The 19,364-nt window shown below is 40.3% G+C and overlaps 1 long non-coding RNA gene across 2 annotated transcripts; it reads left to right on the forward strand.

Annotated features, from left to right (window-relative positions):
- Positions 1–4,571: 4,571 nt before the first annotated feature.
- Positions 4,572–10,000, forward strand: LOC113893062. Of its 2 annotated transcripts, none has more exons than XR_003511217.1 (3): positions 4,572–5,304; positions 7,889–8,092; positions 9,960–10,000. It is a non-coding gene; the product is annotated as an uncharacterized LOC113893062 (long non-coding RNA). The 2 variants fall into 2 exon arrangements; XR_003511218.1 differs by having other exon boundaries at positions 4,583–5,258.
- The last annotated feature ends 9,364 nt before the right edge of the window (positions 10,001–19,364 follow it).

Here is a 19,364-nt window from a genome sequence, read left to right on the forward strand (position 1 = left end):
CTCCATGCAGCCTTTCCTAATGTGATCTGTTTCTTTCTTAAACACACAAATCTTATTTTTTACACCTCTTTGAGGGACAGTTATTGTATTTTTCCTCACTTCTCCTATTCTTTATGCTTGTTATTCCCCCTTCCAAGTTATGAATATCTTGAGAGCTGGAACTGCCTTCTAATTTTTATAGTTTCTGAATCTTATTATATTGACTTTAAGGCAGTACTGATTGTGTGGCATGTCATTATTCTAGGCACCATAAAGAAAGAGAAAATACTGCCAATTCAACTATCACCATGCTTTGTTATCACATATTTTAAAGTTTCATTATTTAAAGAGCTTATTTAGAAAATGAACTTTTTAATATCACTAAAGTGTCTAAATGTGTCTTAAATAGACAAATGAAAAATTACAGGATTTTAGAGCTGAGAAAAAGGTCACTATTTCTTAGAGTCTTCAAAAATGTTATTGCTGAAAGAAACCTTAGTGATGACCATATCGCCACTTTATGTATAACTCCTATGTTTGAAGAGACTACTCATGTTTCTTAGTAATCTGATTAAGTCTGGCCCAAATTTCAATTCCAGAATCTGGGAATTCCACAGCATGCAATACAGTTTCTGCATGTTTTATGGTCTATTGTGCTTCTCCTTCCCTCTGCATCCACACCCCCAAGGTCATGCAAGCTGCCTCCTTATCAATTACGGGACACATAAAACAGCACTTTCACTAGTTTCAACAAGAAATATGATCTTATTAGGCATATAAAAATTTTACTGTAAACTTGAATACACACACACACACACACACACTCACTCACATTCATTCAAGAATAGGGGAGTGATCACAAGGAAAGTTCCCACTGAGGAGTTTATGCCTTTCACAGGCTTCTCCACCCTATCCTTCTCTTGCTCTCTTCCCACTCCTGCCTGTTATAGAATAACAAGCAAATTCTTTTTCTTATAAAATAGTTTCTCTCACACTTAGACCCTTTGGTCAGCGGAATTTACCTTATTTCTATCTCAACTACTTCATAAAAATGTATCGTATCCTTTTAAGAGGGTTTATAGTGAATAAACATTATATCATTGGTTATAACTAAAGTATTAGATGGAATGATATGTGCAAACTTGTACAATCAATGACAGCATTACAACCAGAACCATGTTTGTCTGAAATCAGGGTTTTTTTTCCCTTATTAAATGGTTCTGCATCTTACTCTGCTATAAGTAGTTACAATATGCTAAGGGAAGATTATGGTGGCTTGAAGTCTACTTTGAGAATAAAAAGGGAAATTCAAAATTCATTTTTGAGTAGGTAAATAATTCTTATAAGGATGATGGAAAAACACATCCAAGAAGGGGACCATGACTGAATCCATCTACCAGCAAGTATTTACCAATTGCCAACTTGTCTCATGGGAAGTGATAGGCACAGGGGCAGACTCCAAGCAGTCAAGGTCCATGTTCTTACCTTGCTCTCAGCCTAAAGATGAGGGTATGATGTGTTCTTGAATTGGAATAGAGTGCTTTTCAGAAAATTTTTTCTATGAGCAATTAAGAGCACTTCAGTTTCAAAATGGGAATGGTGTGTGTGTGTGTGTGTGTGTGTGTGTATGTTGGGAGTCAATGGGTGGGAGGGGATGACAAGATAAAATGGAGAAAACAGTGAAAAAAATGTTCAAAAAATTTTATACTACAGAGGACATCAAATATAACACTGGAAGAAAAGCAGTAGCTGAGGTGGCATCCTACAATTCTCTTGAAAAAGTAAGTAGAAAGGGTTGGACAAAAAAGTACATATGGCCTCTACACCAGTGCTCAAAGTACAAGTAATATAAAATACAATGAGTTTTTACACAGGAAAATAAAATGTCATGTAGATAAATAAACTTGGTAGGATGGGGCCTACCAAGCTTTCTATGCCTGGACCGTGTCAGTGAAAAAAGGTGCAGTACATTGTTCTGAAGAAACAGAACTGGGTTCTGATGTGCAACTGGAAAGGAATGGCCAGTCAAGTGACACATATCACATATTTGTGGGGAACTTGCTTCTGAGACAGAAGTAGCTTCTTTGCTATGATCTACAGAAAGGCAGCCCTGGCCCTCAGTATTTGTAAAATTCAGAATGGAAAGGAGGGGGAAAATGGGCAGGAAGAGAAGGAAGGAAAGAAGAAAAGAGATCTAAAGGAGTAAGTAGGAGGAATAAAAACAAAAGAAATGATAGAAAGAAAGTCAAAGTAGTACTTTACATCAAGAAAATAGAGTCTTTTATGGGATTTTATGTCTTTGAGAGTGGAAAGAAGAAAGGAATTATTTAGGTGAAGATAAAGGAGAAGAAAATAAGTGATATCATTGGAAGAATGTGCTAGAGCCTCTCCAAACAGATAAACTGGATTAAAGGTTCCAGGAACAAATCATGAAACCAGCATAAAACCAAAATCCAGGACTGAGAGGCATGTTGATTTAGTGTAATATCATCTTTCATAAGGAAGATGATGGCAGAGAAGAGTTTGCAACTCAAGGTCTAATTTTGACCCCCAAAAGACGAATTTCATCAAGTGGAATGAGAGTGAAGGAAATCTTGAAAGACAGTACTAGGCCATTTTAGTTCTCCCTAGTAGCCAAGGAGGTAAGGTGAGATGTGTGTCCAGGATTACGGGAAGCTTAACTTCAAATAGTTAAATGATACAATATTCATAACCTGAGATTTTATGGGAGACAAGGATAAAGGAACATGTGATTCTCTTAAGAATAAAACTCAGTCAATGCAAATATTTTGGAGTCTAATGAAGAGGAGTTGATGCAAGGATTACAGAGATGCCTCCAGGGAACTCAGATTTAGAGATGCCCGGCACAGAGGAGGCATAACTAAGAAAGTAGTCCACATATGCAAATGCTTTCAAAAGCACAAACCATAAGGCAAAAACTGAGGAATTTGATTACAAAACAAAGACTTATGTTCTATAAAGGGCACTATGGACAAGGACAATTCGCAGATGGTAAAATGAAGAAAAAACGTGTTCTGTCTAAAACCAACAAAGATGTAATATCATCCTAGAACATATATGGAACTCCTGCAAATGAACAGGGAAAAGACAGTAACCTGATAGGAAAAAAAGTTTCAAATAATATCAACAGGCAATTTAAGAACAGAAAACACTAACATGGATATGGAAATTTGATCAAAATCATTAGTAATCAAATACAAAGTAAACCAACAATGAGGTATCAGTTCACATCTATCAAAAGAGCAAAAATCAGAAATCCATATAATTACTAATGTCAGGAATGTAGAAATATAGAAACTTGCACTGCTGCAAGACTGATCGCATCACTTCTGGAAAGCAATCTGGTATAACTCGGATACATTAAATACATTGATATGGCCCAGAAATTCCTCTCCTAAGAAATATAAAACAGATTCCTTACAGGTCCAGTAGGGGACTAATAGGAAAATGTTCTTACCAGGTTATTTGTAGTGGAGTGGAGTTGTGGGCAACGTGGGTGTTCATCAGTGGAGGCATGGATAGATACAATATTGTGAGTGAATACTGCACATCATGGAATAGCAGGCATCAAACTGCAGCAACAGAGTAAATGCTAGCATCTGGTAGCGTGGAGGGAGATGAAAAACGGTGCTCAGTGAAAAAGTAAGGGACAGAATGAGGCATAAAACAGTAGCTTTAGAGTACATTTAAGAATAGTGAAGTGAAGTCACTCAGTCATGCCTGACTTTTTGTGACCCCATGGATTATGGCCTATCAGGCTCTTCCGTCCATGGGATTTTCCAGGCAAGAATGCTGGAGTGGATTGCCATTTCCTTCTCCAGGGGATCTTCCCACCCCAGGAATCGAACTCAGGTCTCCCACATTGCAGGCAGATGCTTTACCATCTGAGCCACCAGGGAAGCCCAGGGGTAGTTGACTACATTTAAGAATACATGCCTACAAAATATTTTCCGAGGGTATATTTAAACACAATTCTAAACACTAGATACGTCTTCCTCAGTGCTTCAGTTGGTAAAGAACCTGTCTGCCAATGCAGGAGACACACGAGACTCCAGTTTTATCCGTGAGTGGGGAAGATCCCCTGAAGAAGGGAATGGCTATCATTGGCTTAATCCAATAGAAAATCAGAGGTAAGGGAATCTGTTGATGTGGTCCATACAGCTTAGCCTCAAAGCCCAGAGCTGGGTGAAGAGGGTAAGAAATTAAACTGAAGAGAGAAATAGCTATCTAGGTCTTTAGACTGGAAAATAAAAATAAACACGTGTAATCAGATTTGAAATCCCCAAATGAGATTTTTAAGGGTGTTCTGGGAGGCTCTAGGTACGTTTAGTTTCCGTGTCCTGGGTAAGCCATATAAACTGTTTATATAATATAATATGTTTATATATAAACATATGTTTATATATAAACATATGTTTATATATAAACATGTTTATATATAAACATATAATATGTTTAATATAAACATATTAAACTGATTAAGTCACTAATTATGGTGCCTTAGGATTTTCCTTGAAGGTCCAGGGCTTTGGACACTGACACTCCACTTCTACCAGAACAGCTTTGCTTTTATTTGGTTAATATAGCAGGAATCTGCTTAAGATTTCACTGAGGAAACAGAATTATAGCACCACCTATAGTCTGGCAATGTGCTATGAACTAAAAAATGAATCTCAAGAATAGTGGGGAAGACAGAAAAGTGAATTACAGTACAGTGTCAGGAAAAAAACCATGAAGGGACAGTAAAGAAAGTCCAGTGAACTCCGAAGGGTCAAGGGAACAAGGAAGGTTTCCTGGAGTCTGTAACTGAAAAGGGAGGTAAGGAAGCTCAGAGAATACTGCCGTTGCCCAAAGGAGGGAAGAGGAACGCAACAGTTACGCAACTCTGAAACGGGCGAAGTCTCCTGGAACGAACGAGGTTACAGATCCGCGGACTAGGATGGGCGCTAAAGTGATTTCACGTGATAGGCAAAGACCTACTTAAGCCAGCCTCTAGCTTTGCTCCGCCCCCATCCCATCTCATCCTCCGTCAAAGGGGCGTGGCATTTAAACAAATGCACTCAGCTGGGAGGGTATCCCAACCCTGAGGCCCGCGTCACCAGCGCGGGCGGGCGGCTGCGGAGTCTCCCAGAAAAGCTGGTATCTCCCAGAGTGGTCTGGTTCGGGCTCCCCAGCCCCGGAGGGGCGGCTAAGAAGAAGGCGCTCACTGGTTGCTATAGCGGCGATCTAAGAGGCTGGGGAAAGTTGATTGGCCGCAGGTTCGTAGCGCGGACCACGCCCACCCCTTCCGGCGGCTGCAATCAGGTCAGGGCTCCAAGGCCTGCTGGGTAGTTTAGTGGTGCAGCGCCAAAGCGGGCTGGGAAACATGGCGCCGGCTTTAGATGAAAGGAACCTAGGGCCGGGCTACAGCTGAGGGCGGGCTGAGCCGGGACTTTAGGTAGAATTCCTGGTGTTCCCTCCCACAGTTTCGGTCCCTGGGCCGGGGTGTGGTAACCCTAGAGCGTGGTCGTGCGGTCCGGCGACTAGTGGCTTCGCATTGGGAGATGAGTAGGGATGCGCATTTCGGGATGGCTTTTAGTTAATGCATTTACAGGAGTTTTCGCGGACCCTGTGGGCTCTTCTTATGCCACTGGGGACCAGGGCAGAGACTGTGGCGGGGGAAACGCGGCCATGGTGGCGGCTTCTTTTCCGCAAAAGGTCAGCCCCCCACCATGCCTAGGTTCCCGTTTGAGGCCGGGGCTCTTCGCAGCTCGGGACCGTGAACCAGAAAGTCCGTTGGCTTGAGAAGACAGTTCTGGGTCACGCAGCCTGATTTTTCAGCATTCCTGGCCATACTGGCCTGTTGTCATCCACGTTGAACACACCATTTCAATGATGAATCAGGCAGTTCCTTTTGCCTGGAATTCTAAATCCGTGCCAATGCCACACCCATTTTCAGTCTTTTAATTCACTTTGTTGTTCAGTCGCCAAATCGTGAGGACTCTGCTACGCCATGGACTGTAGAACGCCAAGCTCCTCTCTCCTCCAGTATCTCCTGGAGTTCACTCAAACTCACTTTCATCGAGTCGGTGATGCCATCCAGCCATCTCATCCTCTGTCGTCCCCTTCTCCTCCTGCCCCCAATCCTTCCCAGCATCAGTCTTTCCAATGAGTCAACTCTTCGCATGAGGTGGCCAAAGTACTGGAGTTTCAGCCCTAGCATCATTCCTTCCAAAGAACAACCAGGACTGATGTCCTTTAGAATGGACTGGTTGGATCTCCTTGCAGCCCAAGGGAGGTCTGTAATCTCATTTAAATTAACACTAGTTTATAAAATAGTTTACACCCACCATCACATTTAAACCTCAAGTTTATTATTGTAATTTAATGATGTGATTTAATTTCATTGAAGAACCTGCATCAGAGGAGCAGCCACATGAGGGTAGAAATGGGATTGTCTTAATACACCACTATCCCTGATTAAACAAAGACTTAATGGGGCAGGAGAACACACTGTTAGGCATGATTAGGGGTGTGTGAGGAATAACAGCTTCCATATTCCTGATGTTTCCTTCCACATGAATGAAACTATTGTAGTCACATACCCCTGACCCTTCCCTCTTCCTTCATTCACACCATCTTATAGAGGGGAGATGGAGTGGTTATCTGATTTTAGAAGGAAAGCTGAGCACATGTGTCTGTCTCTTTCCTCTAGACCTCGCCTTTGGAGTAAGTAACCTTCTTAAGGGCAGGTTCCACCTCTGTTTGGGGAGGCAGTGTTGTAGCTGCCAGCAACAAGGAAATAAGTCTGTCTAACTCTGTTTCTGCATCAGTAAGTCCAATTGCTCAAATTTCTGTATTGGTATTAATAAAGTTGATATTTTACCCCCCATATTCAGGTGCTACCTTCTTTCTCAATTGATTAAGAAGTAAAGGAAGGAGTAGTGTTACTTATTGGACCCCATCAAAGTCCCAGTTATTAGTAATATTATCACATACATGGAAATATAAACAAAGAAGTGTGATAGAGCTGTGGTTATAACACGAAGTGAGCCACAGTGGTGTTTGACAAATCCTGAGAGAGTGAGGAATTCTGCTGATAAACATATATGTTGAATTCTCAAAGAACAGTGCTGGTGAATTGAGAGATGTCTACATTCCATGACCACAGGAGCACAGTGAACAAAGTGTGCTACTGTAGACTAGACTGGTGGGAAAATGTCTCATTATGAAGTAAGACTCTGATTCCTGTCATTTTTACAGAGGGGCCAGGACACTTTTGAATAATTCAACAATTAAGCCAGTATGTTTCTGTTGCCTTCCTATCATTTTATAACTACAGGAAAGAAAATATAATAGAGCATTGTATTGCTTATTTATTCTGTAGCGTATGTTTGTTTTAGGGATGAGGTTGGTTCACTCATGTTGTACAGGAATTCACCAGCCTTGTTTAAAATCATGTTAAGTTCTTCTCTTAGAAAGCTTCAGCCTCTGTTTTTTGCAGGGTTGCTTTAAATAAAATGTCTCTCTAGTAATTTCAGCCCTTACACAGCTTGAAGCCTAGTCCCTCTTCTGTATACTATAGTTCTTTGCTTTTTGGATTACTCATTTTGTGACCTTAAAGCAGAAAAATGTCTTCTGGGTGAAAACTGTTAAGGTAAATATATTCATACTTGGGTTCATGGACCCAGGGGAATCAATAGATGTTTCAGAATGTCCATTCATCTCTGAAATGTTATAGGAAATACTGTGTGTGTCAGAGCTATTTCCTTGGAAAGTCCACAATTTAATCAAAAGCAGCTGGAACTCACAAAGGGTGAAAACTTGTGATTTAGAGATTTCATGTCACTAAAGTCCTGTAGACTTGTCTTCTTTAAACTGAATATGAACATACTCTTTTATCTTGCAGAATTGTTTGTTTCCTCAAAAATGTCTCCTATGGAGAGTGGGTGAGTGATGGTTGAGCACCCAATTCCACTGCGAGTGACCTTTTGAGATTATTGCTACCCCCAAGATATCTCAAAGAAGTCCAGGCAGTTCATATTATCTGGGGTTTTGGCTCCCAACTCTGTGTTGAGGAATGCTAGGTCTCATGTTTGAGGTGGACTACTTGGTAAGTGTTTTTTTTCTTGGGCTACTCAGTAACTTAAAGCCTAGAAAACCCTCAATGCCTAAAGTAGCCAAGAAGCCTCCTTGTTGATTTTCTCCAGATCTGTACTCCAATATTTCCATCACAATTAGAAGGAGAATAAACTGACCCAAGAACACAGAGAACTGAGTTGGGATGGGAAGGAGAGTGCAATAAGTAGCTAAATAGCAATATTAATGACATAGGTTTGAAAGATGACATTCTGAATCACCAGGGAGGCAGTGCCTCTGGCCATATGAGTAACCAGAACTTACCCTGAAGGAATACTAACATTTTTTATTGTGAGTGGAATTGGCAGGAGGTGGTGAAGAAATTAAAAAAAAAAAAAAAACCCGACACTAAAATAAAGCTTCAAGGCACTTAAGGAGGTCCATCCTGGGGAATACTGCTATGGTGAAGTGAACTGAAGTGAAAGTGACTCAATCGTGTCTGGCTCTTTGCGACCCCATGGACTATACAGTCCGTGGAATTCTCTAGGCCAGAATACTGGAGTGGGTAGCCTTTCCCTTCTCCAGGGGATCTTCCCAACCCAGGGATTGAACCTAAGTCTCCCACGTTGCAGGTGGATTCTTTACCAACTGAGCCACAAAGGAAGCCCAAGAATACTGGAGTGGGTAGCCTATCTCTTCTCCAGGGGATCTTCCCAACCCAGGAATTGAACTGGGGTCTCCTGCATTGCAGGTGGATTCTTCACCAACTGAGCTATCAGGGAAGCCCGTTGCTATGGTGGGCAGTGGCTTTCAATTTCTTTTAAGGTCAGGAGAACCAGAAATGGTAGCTAGAGGAACTTCCTGTCTCACATGGGCATTTAAGCAGTTGTTCTGCAGAGTTTTGAGAATTTTTCAGTGGAAGTCTGGTTTAGATTTGGTCTAGTGAAAGATAAAGAACAGCGAGAAGTCTGCACAGTTATCAGCGCCCCAGGAGCATCCATGGCTCTTTGTCTTAATCTCCTCCATAGTTAACACTATTAACTGAACCCCATAGTTCAGAAACCATGAAGTCACTTTCCATCCCCTCTTTCTAACCTCCATATGATATTGCCATTTTCATGCCGTGTGCTCAGTCATGTCTGAGTCGTTGTGAGTCCTCTATCCATGGTATTTTCCAGCAAGAATACTGGAGTGGTTTGCCATTTCCTCCTCCAAGGGATCTTCCCTGGCCCAGGGATTTAACCTGCATCTCCTGTGTCTCCTTCACTTGTAGGTGGATTCTTTACCTGCTGAGCAATTAAATACTGTTATCTTCCCCTGCTCCCCTACAGAACACTCTACACCCCCACTTACAACTTTTGTTTCCCAAATATACTGTCGTTTCCTAAGCCTCTAAGACTCTACTAGTGCTCTTTTTGGAATTCAGTCTTCATATGTATTTCTCCATTTGACAAACTGCTCCAACAAGATCAGTCTCAACTCTTGCAGCCATAGTGAAGTCTCCAGTAACTCTTCCCACATCAGCCTATTTGAAATTGCATTTGTTCCTGAACTCCGTAACACCAGAGATTTTACATCCTTGTTTCCTGGGACACTGCCTAACACATAGCAGTTGTTTAATATATGTATGTTGAAGGAATAATAGAATAAATGACCATCTGAGTTCCAACTTTCTACATTATTTAATGCTGTTCATGAAAAAAACTTAAAAAATCAACTCCTACAAACCTGTTTTCTCATCTGTAAAATGAAGAAAACTGTATTTGTGTAGTTGTGAAGATTAGGAGAAAATTTTTCAATCAAAAATACATAATTTATATAAAAATATATACATAAACCACATAGAATATCTGCAATATGAAAGTGCTCAATGAATTTTAATTTACTGTTTCCTTTTGCAGGTCACTGCATAAATGAAAAATATTAATTAGGACATTTATATTTTTAAGTGTCTGTAATCCTCATGTTGGATCATCAAAAAAGTGAGACAGTTCCAGAAAAATATCTACTTCTGCTTTATTGACTATGCCAAAGACTGACTGTGTGGATCACAACAAACTGTGTAAAATTCTTAAAGAAATGGAAATACCAGACCACCTGACCTGCCCCCTGAGACCTCTGTATGCAGGTCAAGAAGCAACAGTTAGAACTGGACATGGAACAACAGACTTTCCAAATTGGTAAAGGAGTACATCAAGGCTGTATATTGTCACCCTGCTTATTTAACTTATATGCAGAGCACATCATGAGAAATGCTGGACTGGATGAAGCACAAGCTGGAATCAAGATTGCCGGGAGAAATATCAATAACCTCAGATAGGCAGATGATACCACAGTTATGCCAGAAAGTGAAGAACTAAAGAGCCTCTTGATGAAAGTGAAAGAGGAGAGTGAGAAAGTTGGCTTAAAACTCAACATTCAGAAAACTTAAGATCCTGGCATCTGGTCCCATCACGTCATGGCAAATAGATGGGGAAACAATGGAAACAGTGACAGACTATTTTTTTGGGCTCCAAAATCACTGCAGATGGTGACTGCAGCCATGAAATTAAAAGACGCTTGCTCCTTGGAAGAAAAGTTATGACCAACCTAAACAGCATATTAAAAAGCAGAGACATTACTCTGTCAACAAAGGTCCATCTAGTCAAAGCTATGGTTTTTCCAGTAGTCATGTATGGATGTGGGAGTTGAACTATAAAGAAAGCTGAGTGGCAAAGAATTGATGCCTTTGAACTGTGGTGTTGGAGAAGACTCTTGAGAGTCCCTTGGACTGCAAGGAGATCCAACCAGTCCATCCTAAAGGAAATCAGTCCTGAATATTCATTGTAAGGACTGATGCTGAGCTGAAACTCCAATACTTTGGTCACCTGATGTGAAGAACTGACTCATTTGAAAAGACCCTGATGCTGGGAAAGATTGAAGGTGGGAGGAGAAGGGGATGACAGAGGATGAGATGGTTGGATTGCATCACTGACTCAATGGACATGAGTTTGAGTAAACTTCGGGAGTTGGTGATGGACAGGGAAGCCTGGCATGCTGCCGTCCATGGGGTTGCAAGGAGTCGGACACGACTGAGTGACTGAACAACAATCCTCAAAGTTCCTGAAATCTTTTAAAAACTGAATCTGCATATTAAATATATATATTTTAAGCACTGTTAAGTTCTGATAGAGTATACAGTACTGTTAAGGACAGGCATATTTTATAAATTAAATATAATATCATATGGTTAAGAGCTCTAATCAAGCTTCAATAAAATACTGGGGGATCTGAAGAGTAATGAAATCATAAAATACTCAGGAAAGTGTGAATAAAAAGGAAAATATCAGATGCAAGAAAAATATTTGCTAACAACTGACAGATTAAAGAAGGTTGTTCTTGGAGAAAGGCATCCTTGGTAAGAAAAAATAGTCACTATAAGTGAGAACCTGAGTTAACCCTCAAATGTTTCACATCAGGTATAATGCTGAAATTACATCTAAACTTGAGGAGACCTTAAGAGGTGGAAAATAGCCATAAAAAGATGTTCTTTTAGTAAACTGAATTGTTAGTGGATATGTCATTTTGTGATAAAAGGCAGTTTCTCTTCAGTCTTTATTAGGGAAGATAGAAATTCCTGCTCCCAATTTGACAATGTGTGAATAAGTTGGAGGTAACCATTCCATGATGGCCAATACACAGTAATGTAGAAATCAATTATATACAATAAAAAGTGTAAACTAATTGGGGCTTATTTGAAGATTGAGTGAAGATTTCCCTTGCTTCTCAAGGCTGGGAACTAAAAGCCAGCTCTTAGGATTTATAAGGCTTGTATTCCCTCTTCCATCTCTGAAAATTCTCCTAATCAAATAAGATTAGATCAAAGGCAGCCTGCAGGAAGAAGGCAACGGCATCCACCCTCCTAATTCCAGCTCAGAGAATATGTAGTTCACCCTAAAGTGGCCAATCAATTTCTCTTTGTTAACTAAGAATGACAGAACATATACCATTTTACTGAATAGTAAAACTAATGAATTTAGAAATCAGATTAAAAGATGCAATATAGGACCATTCATCATTCAAAAATATAGACAGGATGACAAGCCCCAGAAATCAATGAGGGATGAGGCCTGAATTGTTGTGTTGTTAATGTTTAGTTGCTCAGTCATGTTTGACTCTTTTGAGACACCATGGACTGTTGCCTACCAGGCTCCTCTGCCCATGGGCAGAATTAGCCCTGTTAAAATAGAAGGGCAACCAGGATTTACAGAGATCCTTGTTAGTGAGACTGCCATCATCCACAACTGGAGATCAGAGGGAATGCACAATTATGGGTTGTTTGGAAGATTTTGTTGCCTATCTGTACAGGGAGAGAACAAAATAGTTGTACCCAGTTGGGTGGTGTCTCACAGCAGGAATGTCAGAAGGAGGGGAAACTACAGTGGGTCTGTTCACTAGGTACAAAAGGAAGAGAAACTAGAAAGGCCTTGTAAGAGCAGATCCCCTGTTCTGCAGGTCTCCTTGACCCTGCGTTCTATTGCACTAACCTGTCATTAGAAAGACAGGCCAGGCCCTTACTAAGTCCTTAAATGGTCAGAAAAGAACTGTTTTCCCTGCTGGTTTCACATATTAGGAATGCCCTGGAATTATGGCACTTTTAAAGATTTTAAAATATGAGGTGTAATTCTGGAACTCCATGGTTTTCACTAACACATCTACATGAACTTTGAGGAATTTAGGAATCAGATTGGGAGACAATAGGAAATAAATTTTGCCATTACCTAATAAAGTTGTGTAGGGAAAAGCATATGGATCCAGACAAAAGCATATGGATCAAGGTATTATGAGGACAGATGTAAATGACTTTTAAGGAAGGACAACTAGTCTTTAGTGTGAGTCCCTGGAGGTCTCTGCTGATAACTCTGTTACAGTTTAGCGACCCATCCCAATGTCTTACAGATTTACTTAGAAGTGTTTCTATAGGCTTACCTGTTTCCCCCCTCTTTTCTATTTTAAGTTTCTTCCTATTTCCCTTTTCTTAAGCAAGATGGACACTGAATAGTCTTTTTGCTCCTCGGAGGGCCTTGACAATAACTGGCTTGCCACAGAGATCCAGTTGAGTTAAATTGTAGAAATATTCTAAATTCTCTTGACTGTCTCAGTCTTCTGCTTTATTTTTGCTTCATCCTTCTCCTTGATACTGGATCCACTTCAGTATTTCTATATCTTTCTGAAATAGGATCTCTGAAGTACCTGGATCCCTTAGTGATGGTCTGGCCTGGACCAATGTTGTAGATGTGCCGTGGGTGAGCATTTCAGATGCCTGTGATGACCCAGATCCCTGTGATGTCAAAAGATCAGTGCAGATGCCTGTGATGACCCAGATCCCTGTGATGTCAAAAGATCAGTGCAGATGCCTGTGATAACCCAGATCCCTGTGGTGTCAAAAGATCAGTGCAGATGCCTGTGGTAACCCAGATCCCTGTGATGTTAAAAGATCAGTGCAGATGCCTGTGATAACCCAGATCCCTGTGATGTCAAAAGACCAGTGTAGGTCACAAACTCTACCAGAAGACCATTCGTGTTGATCTGCACTAATGAGAGTCACCATAAATGATGGAAATACTGACAATAGCCTTCATTTCACTTCATAGCTGAGATTGTAACTCCAGATAGTGCCCGCATCTTATGAGACTTGATCTCCCTCCATCATCCCTAATCATTCTCCAGCTGAGTCCTAAAGTGAATTAACTATTTCATTATAAGCTGTAATGAAACCACCCTAGACTTGTTGCTTCCTTCCTTTAGTACAGAGACTTAAAGAATAAAACAACTAGAGAATCAAGGAAAAGAAACAGGAAATTATACATAAAGTATCCATAATGATATTTCTCTCAACATTCAGGGACTGTGTATAAGTCTAAAGACAAATGAATATGAAACTGGAAGGAGAACTTAGAAATCAAGGAGAATTATTGAACATCAGTGGATTAGACAACTTTAGCTATTCTATGTCATTAAGCTGTTTTGCTACTTAAAGTGTGTGAAGAAAAAATTTGCAGAGACTCTAATTAGCTTTGAGAAGAGAATAAAGAGGAAGAAAAAGTGAGGGATAATGAGACAGAGAGAGTAAGCAAGGGGGAGAGCAAGATATGTACCATCAGAGTAGGAGAGAATAAAGTTGAAACCCAGAGAGATTCTTAGACTAAGAAATAAAATGATTTTAAGAGGTGAACAGTTACATATTTAGAGATTAAAAAACTTTGGAGTCTTCCTTGGTGGCTCAGTGGTAAAGAATCCGCCTGCCAATGCAGGAGACACAGGCTCAATCCCTGATTCGGGAAGATCTCACATGCAGAGCAGCTAAGCCCATGCGCCTTCACTAATGAGCTTGTGCCCTAGGGCTGCAACTACTGAGCCCCATGCCCCAGCTACTGAACCCTGCATGCCCTAGAGCCTATATCTGCAACTAGAGGAGCCACCATAATGAGAAGCTCACTATCGCCACTAGAGAAAAGCCCATGCAGCAACAGACCCAGCACAGCCAAAAATAAACAAATAAATTCATAAACAGAAAACAAAACAAAAAAACCTTGCCTGGAAGCTAATCTCATCACTTTATAGGGAGGCAATGAGGCACAGGGTAAAGCAAAGGGTCTTTAGAGGCAGGCATATCAGAAATTCAGACTTGACATTATTGTTGCTTACTATAATGTGCAGTTGGCCAGCTGGTTCTCAAATTTTTTTTTCTATAAAATGAGGATTAACTAAAACAATATATAATTAGTGCTGGCACAGATTGGGCAATAAATACATATAATTGTGATCTCTGTTTTCTCTCCCTCTCCCTGTGGTTTCATTTCACATGTAAAAGAAATACTGTAAACACTTGGCCAGCATCCCACTAAGAAGCCAAACTGGCCCTGCAGAAACCTGGAGAAAAAGATCTCATCCACACTTTGTAATCCATCCTATTGGTTCCTGCTTCTCCCTGTCCTGTCCATTTAACTCAGCTTTTACCCCTGACGTATTTAAGTTCCATTTTCTCTAAAGTTTTCTCCTCAAGACATTTGGAAAAAATGTGAACCTCAGCTTTTATATAATTTCTAAAAGAGAATCATTTAGAATCAAAAGCCTTTCCTTTTCCAGAGAATAAGAAAGAAAAATGTAAGATAAGTAGAAGACACTAGTATGCACAAATGTGAAGAGGGAAGTTGAAAAAAAACCAAAGAAATGAGGAAAAGTAACCCTAGAGATAATATGGTCTCCTCCTCTGCAGCAACTGGTGACAGGCCTTTGCTAACCAGAAGGGCCCCATCAGACACACCCAAGCCATTTGCCCCTTATCCAGACCTGGGAGTCCTGGTTGGCTGTCTTTGAGAGCCCAATGTAAACTTAGAGGAGAGCCAGAGAACAGACTAGCTGGAGAGAGTTGGAAAAGTAGACAGAGTTAAGTGTCTAGAGAGAGAAAGGAGCAAGGTGGAAGTTAATGGAGTCAAGATCTGTGACATCTCCTCCCTGGCCACTGTGTGCAGAATTCTGATGTGATCTAAACACAAGTGGTCACTGAGGGAGCCAGGGATGTTTGTCTCTGATGGATAAATAGAGTCAGGGTCAGCTTTCACTGAAGAAGTGAGCACGTTTACTGACCTTCTCCCTTGACTTTGGCACACCCTGGTGATAACATTTCGGGTGTTGATCTCAGGCTCAGAGGAGGGTTCCCCAGGCATCGAGTGAGGGTCCAGTGAATTCTGCTGCAAACCAGCTGGTCATTTATAGGGTAGGGAATATGGGCTCCGTGGACACACACACACATACACACTCACAGGCACACATACACTCAGGCAGGCATGAACTTCTACCTGGTCACTGCTGGGAGCCAAATGTAACAAGGCCAACTATCTCATCTTGAAGTCTTACCATTTTAACTGGATCCCTGGGGATAGTCTCATATCCTTGTGAGGCTATTTCCATGGCAAGTGGCCTGGAAGGTCTAGAATAGTCTCAGGGTTTCTGTTCTGTTTATGAGATGAGTTGATATTTATGGGGGCCTGCCAAGTGTCATTATCCTCATGCCCTCAGCTTCAAATCTTGGAGCCTTTAACTCTTGAGCACCTATTGTACAATTTTATTTTGAATTAATTTTCTAGTTAGGGTTTCTTATGACTTAGATATCACTCCTTGTGCCCCCAATTCACTACTTTTTTCATATCATTATACTGTGTTCACTGTGTTCAACACAACAATAAAGATCGGCTAAAGTGAAGGAAGCTGAGCACCGAAGAATTGATGCTTTTGAACTGTGGTGTTGGAGAAGACTCTTGAGAGTCCCTTGGACTGCAAGGAGATCCAACCAGTCCATCCTGAAGGAGATCAGCCCTGGGATTTCTTTGGAAGGAATGATGCTAAAGCTGAAACTCCAGTACTTTGGCCACCTCATGCGAAGAGTTGACTCATTGGAAAAGACCCTGATGCTGGGAGCGACTGGGGGCAGGAGGAGAAGGGGACGACAGAGGATGAGATGGCTGGATGGCATCACTGACTCGATGGATGTGAGTTTAAGTGAACTCCAGGCGTTGGTGATGGACAGGGAGGCCTGGCGTGCTGCAATTCATGGGGTTGCAAAGAGTCAGACACAACTGAGCGACTGAACTGAACTGAACTGAAATACACATATGAAACAGTTACCTTATTAAATGCTGCTGATAGGGTGGTAAACAGCCAAAAGCACTCCCTAAAAAAAAAAAAAGAAAGAAAAAGAAAAGCACTCCCTGATGGAGCATACATCATTGATAACATGCTCCTTCCGTAACCACCATCCTCTACCTCTTTATTGTCACAATTCTGTTCTTCAAATCTAAAATAACCTTCTTTCCCCTAATTCACCCACTGTTCTCCCAAATCTTGCTTGACATTGAATTAGATTCTGCATAAGTCAAAGAACTTCAGTAATTCTCTTACTCCTTCAGTTCTCTGTAGCTCTTCTTTCTACTTGGAGTGCATGAGTTCCTATAAAGTTGAAGTTTATGCTGCTTGTGTCCTGACTCTAGAGTGAGTCTAAGCATCTATGAGACTTAGCATCTAAGTCTAATTGTGCAGGGTGGTTTCACCCCCGGTCTCATCGTATAACAGAAACCTCCACCACCATCTTCAAGTGTGCATCTTACAAAATCTAATATAATTTAGGCATTTTTGTAACATAAGTAAGTTTGGAGGAAAGTGTGATTTTGAAACATAATGCACAGAAGTTAAGCTTCAGGAAAGTGACTTTTGCAACAAAGATTTTTTATGATCTTTCAGATATCCACTCAAAAACTTCTGAAAAAAAGTGAACTTGTCAAGCTCTTTTAAAGCACCTATTCCTACATCATTCATTGATATGGTAAGAAAGAAGCTCACTCGTCTCCTCACTTCCTTATCACCTCTGGTCCATAGCATTTTATTAGCACAACAATTCTAACCCAAACATGATGTTCAGTTCAGATGTGGGTGAAAATAATTATACCAAAAAAAGCTGTCCAAAAGTGGTATAACTTCGAGTCATTAGGAAAAAGTGTGTATCTATCGATGTTATGTTATATGTTTATATTTCTGTTTATTTACATTTTCCCTAATGACATTCCATGGAGAAGGCAATGGAACCCCACTCCAGTCCTCTTGCCTGGAAAATCCCATGGATGGAGGAGCCTGGTAGGCTGCAGTCCATGGGTTCGCTAAGAGTCGGACACGACTGAGCAACCTCACTTTCATGAATTGGAGAAGGAAATGGCAACCCACCCCAGTGTTCTTGCCTGGAGAATCCCAGGGACAGGGGAGCCTGGTAAGAGGCCGTCTATGGGGGTCGCACAGAGTCGGACACGACTGAAGTGACTTAGCAGCAATGACATTCCATAATTTGTGTGCATCTTTCCATGAAGAACTGCCCTATTTCATTATGGTCATTCCCATATATTTTATATTTTGGATATTATTTAAAATGGTCTTAAAATTTATTTTTCTATTTTATTTGCTGGAATATAAAAATGCAAGTTGATTTTTGCATCTAGTAGACTTGTTTAATTCTATTAATTTAAATAAATTATCTGTACTTTTTTTAGTTTTTCTATGAAGACAATCATGCCATCCCTAAGTAAAGTTTTGCATTTTTGTTTCTAGTTCTTATACAACTTATGTACTTCCCTTGCTTTACTGTACTATATATGATCTTCAATCTAGGAAACCAACCCTGAATATTTATTGGAAGGACTGATGCTGAAACTGAAGCTCCAATACTTTGGCCACCTGATGCTAAGAGCTGACTCATTGGAGAAGACACTCATGATGGGAAAGATTGAAGGCAGGAGGAGAAGGGGACGACAGAGGATGAGATGGTTGGATGGTATCACTAAGTCAATGGACATGAGTTTGAGCAAACTCTGGGAGACAGTGAAGGACAGGGAAGTCTGGCATGCTGCAGTCCATGGGGTCACAAAGAGTCGGACAGGACTGAGCAACTGCACAACAACAGGATTTTCAGTACAACTTTGAAGAAAAGTAGGGATAATGGTTACCCTAGGTTTGTTTATAATCTAAAGGTAATTTTAATGTTTCCCTATTAAGGGTGATGCTTGCAGAGATTTGGTATATGATCACTCTATTGGTTAAGGAAGTATGTATCTATTCCTGGTTGGCCAAGAGTTTTTTTTTTTTTTTTTTTTTAATTATAAACAGGTGTGAATTTTCAGTAAAATAGATGCCTTTCCTGCATCTACTGATATTATCATGTGATTTTTCTCCATTTGTCTATTAATGTAATGATTTACATTAATTCATTTTCTGATGTTAAATAAATTTTGAATGTCCTGGGATAGACTCAAGTTTGTTCATGATACAAGGTATTATAATATTTTTAACATGTAGGGAGACAATTCTGTTTAGAAATTTTACAATTCTATTCATAAGTGATATTAGCTTATTTTGTCTTTGTCAAGTATTGGTATCAAAGTTATTTTAAAAGTTGAGGATTTTCCCTCATTTTTGATATATTCACTAGTTTATTTTTTAGATTCCATGTGTAAGTCATATCATAGAGTATGTATTTTCTCTGTCCAACTCATTTCACTTAGCATAATACCCTCCATCGATGTTGTTGCAAATAGCAAAATTTCATTCTTTTTTTTAAAATGCCTGAATAGTAGTCTGCTGTATATAAATGCACCACATCTTCTTTATCCATTCATCTTTTGATGGACACTTAGGTTGTTTTCATATCTTGGTTATCATAAATAATGCTGCTATTAACAGTGGGAAGCATATATCTTTTTGAATTAGTGTTTTCCTTTCTTTGG

This window comes from Bos indicus x Bos taurus, chromosome 5 (assembly GCF_003369695.1).
Source record: "Bos indicus x Bos taurus breed Angus x Brahman F1 hybrid chromosome 5, Bos_hybrid_MaternalHap_v2.0, whole genome shotgun sequence".
Classification (NCBI taxonomy): domain Eukaryota; kingdom Metazoa; phylum Chordata; class Mammalia; order Artiodactyla; family Bovidae; genus Bos; species Bos indicus x Bos taurus.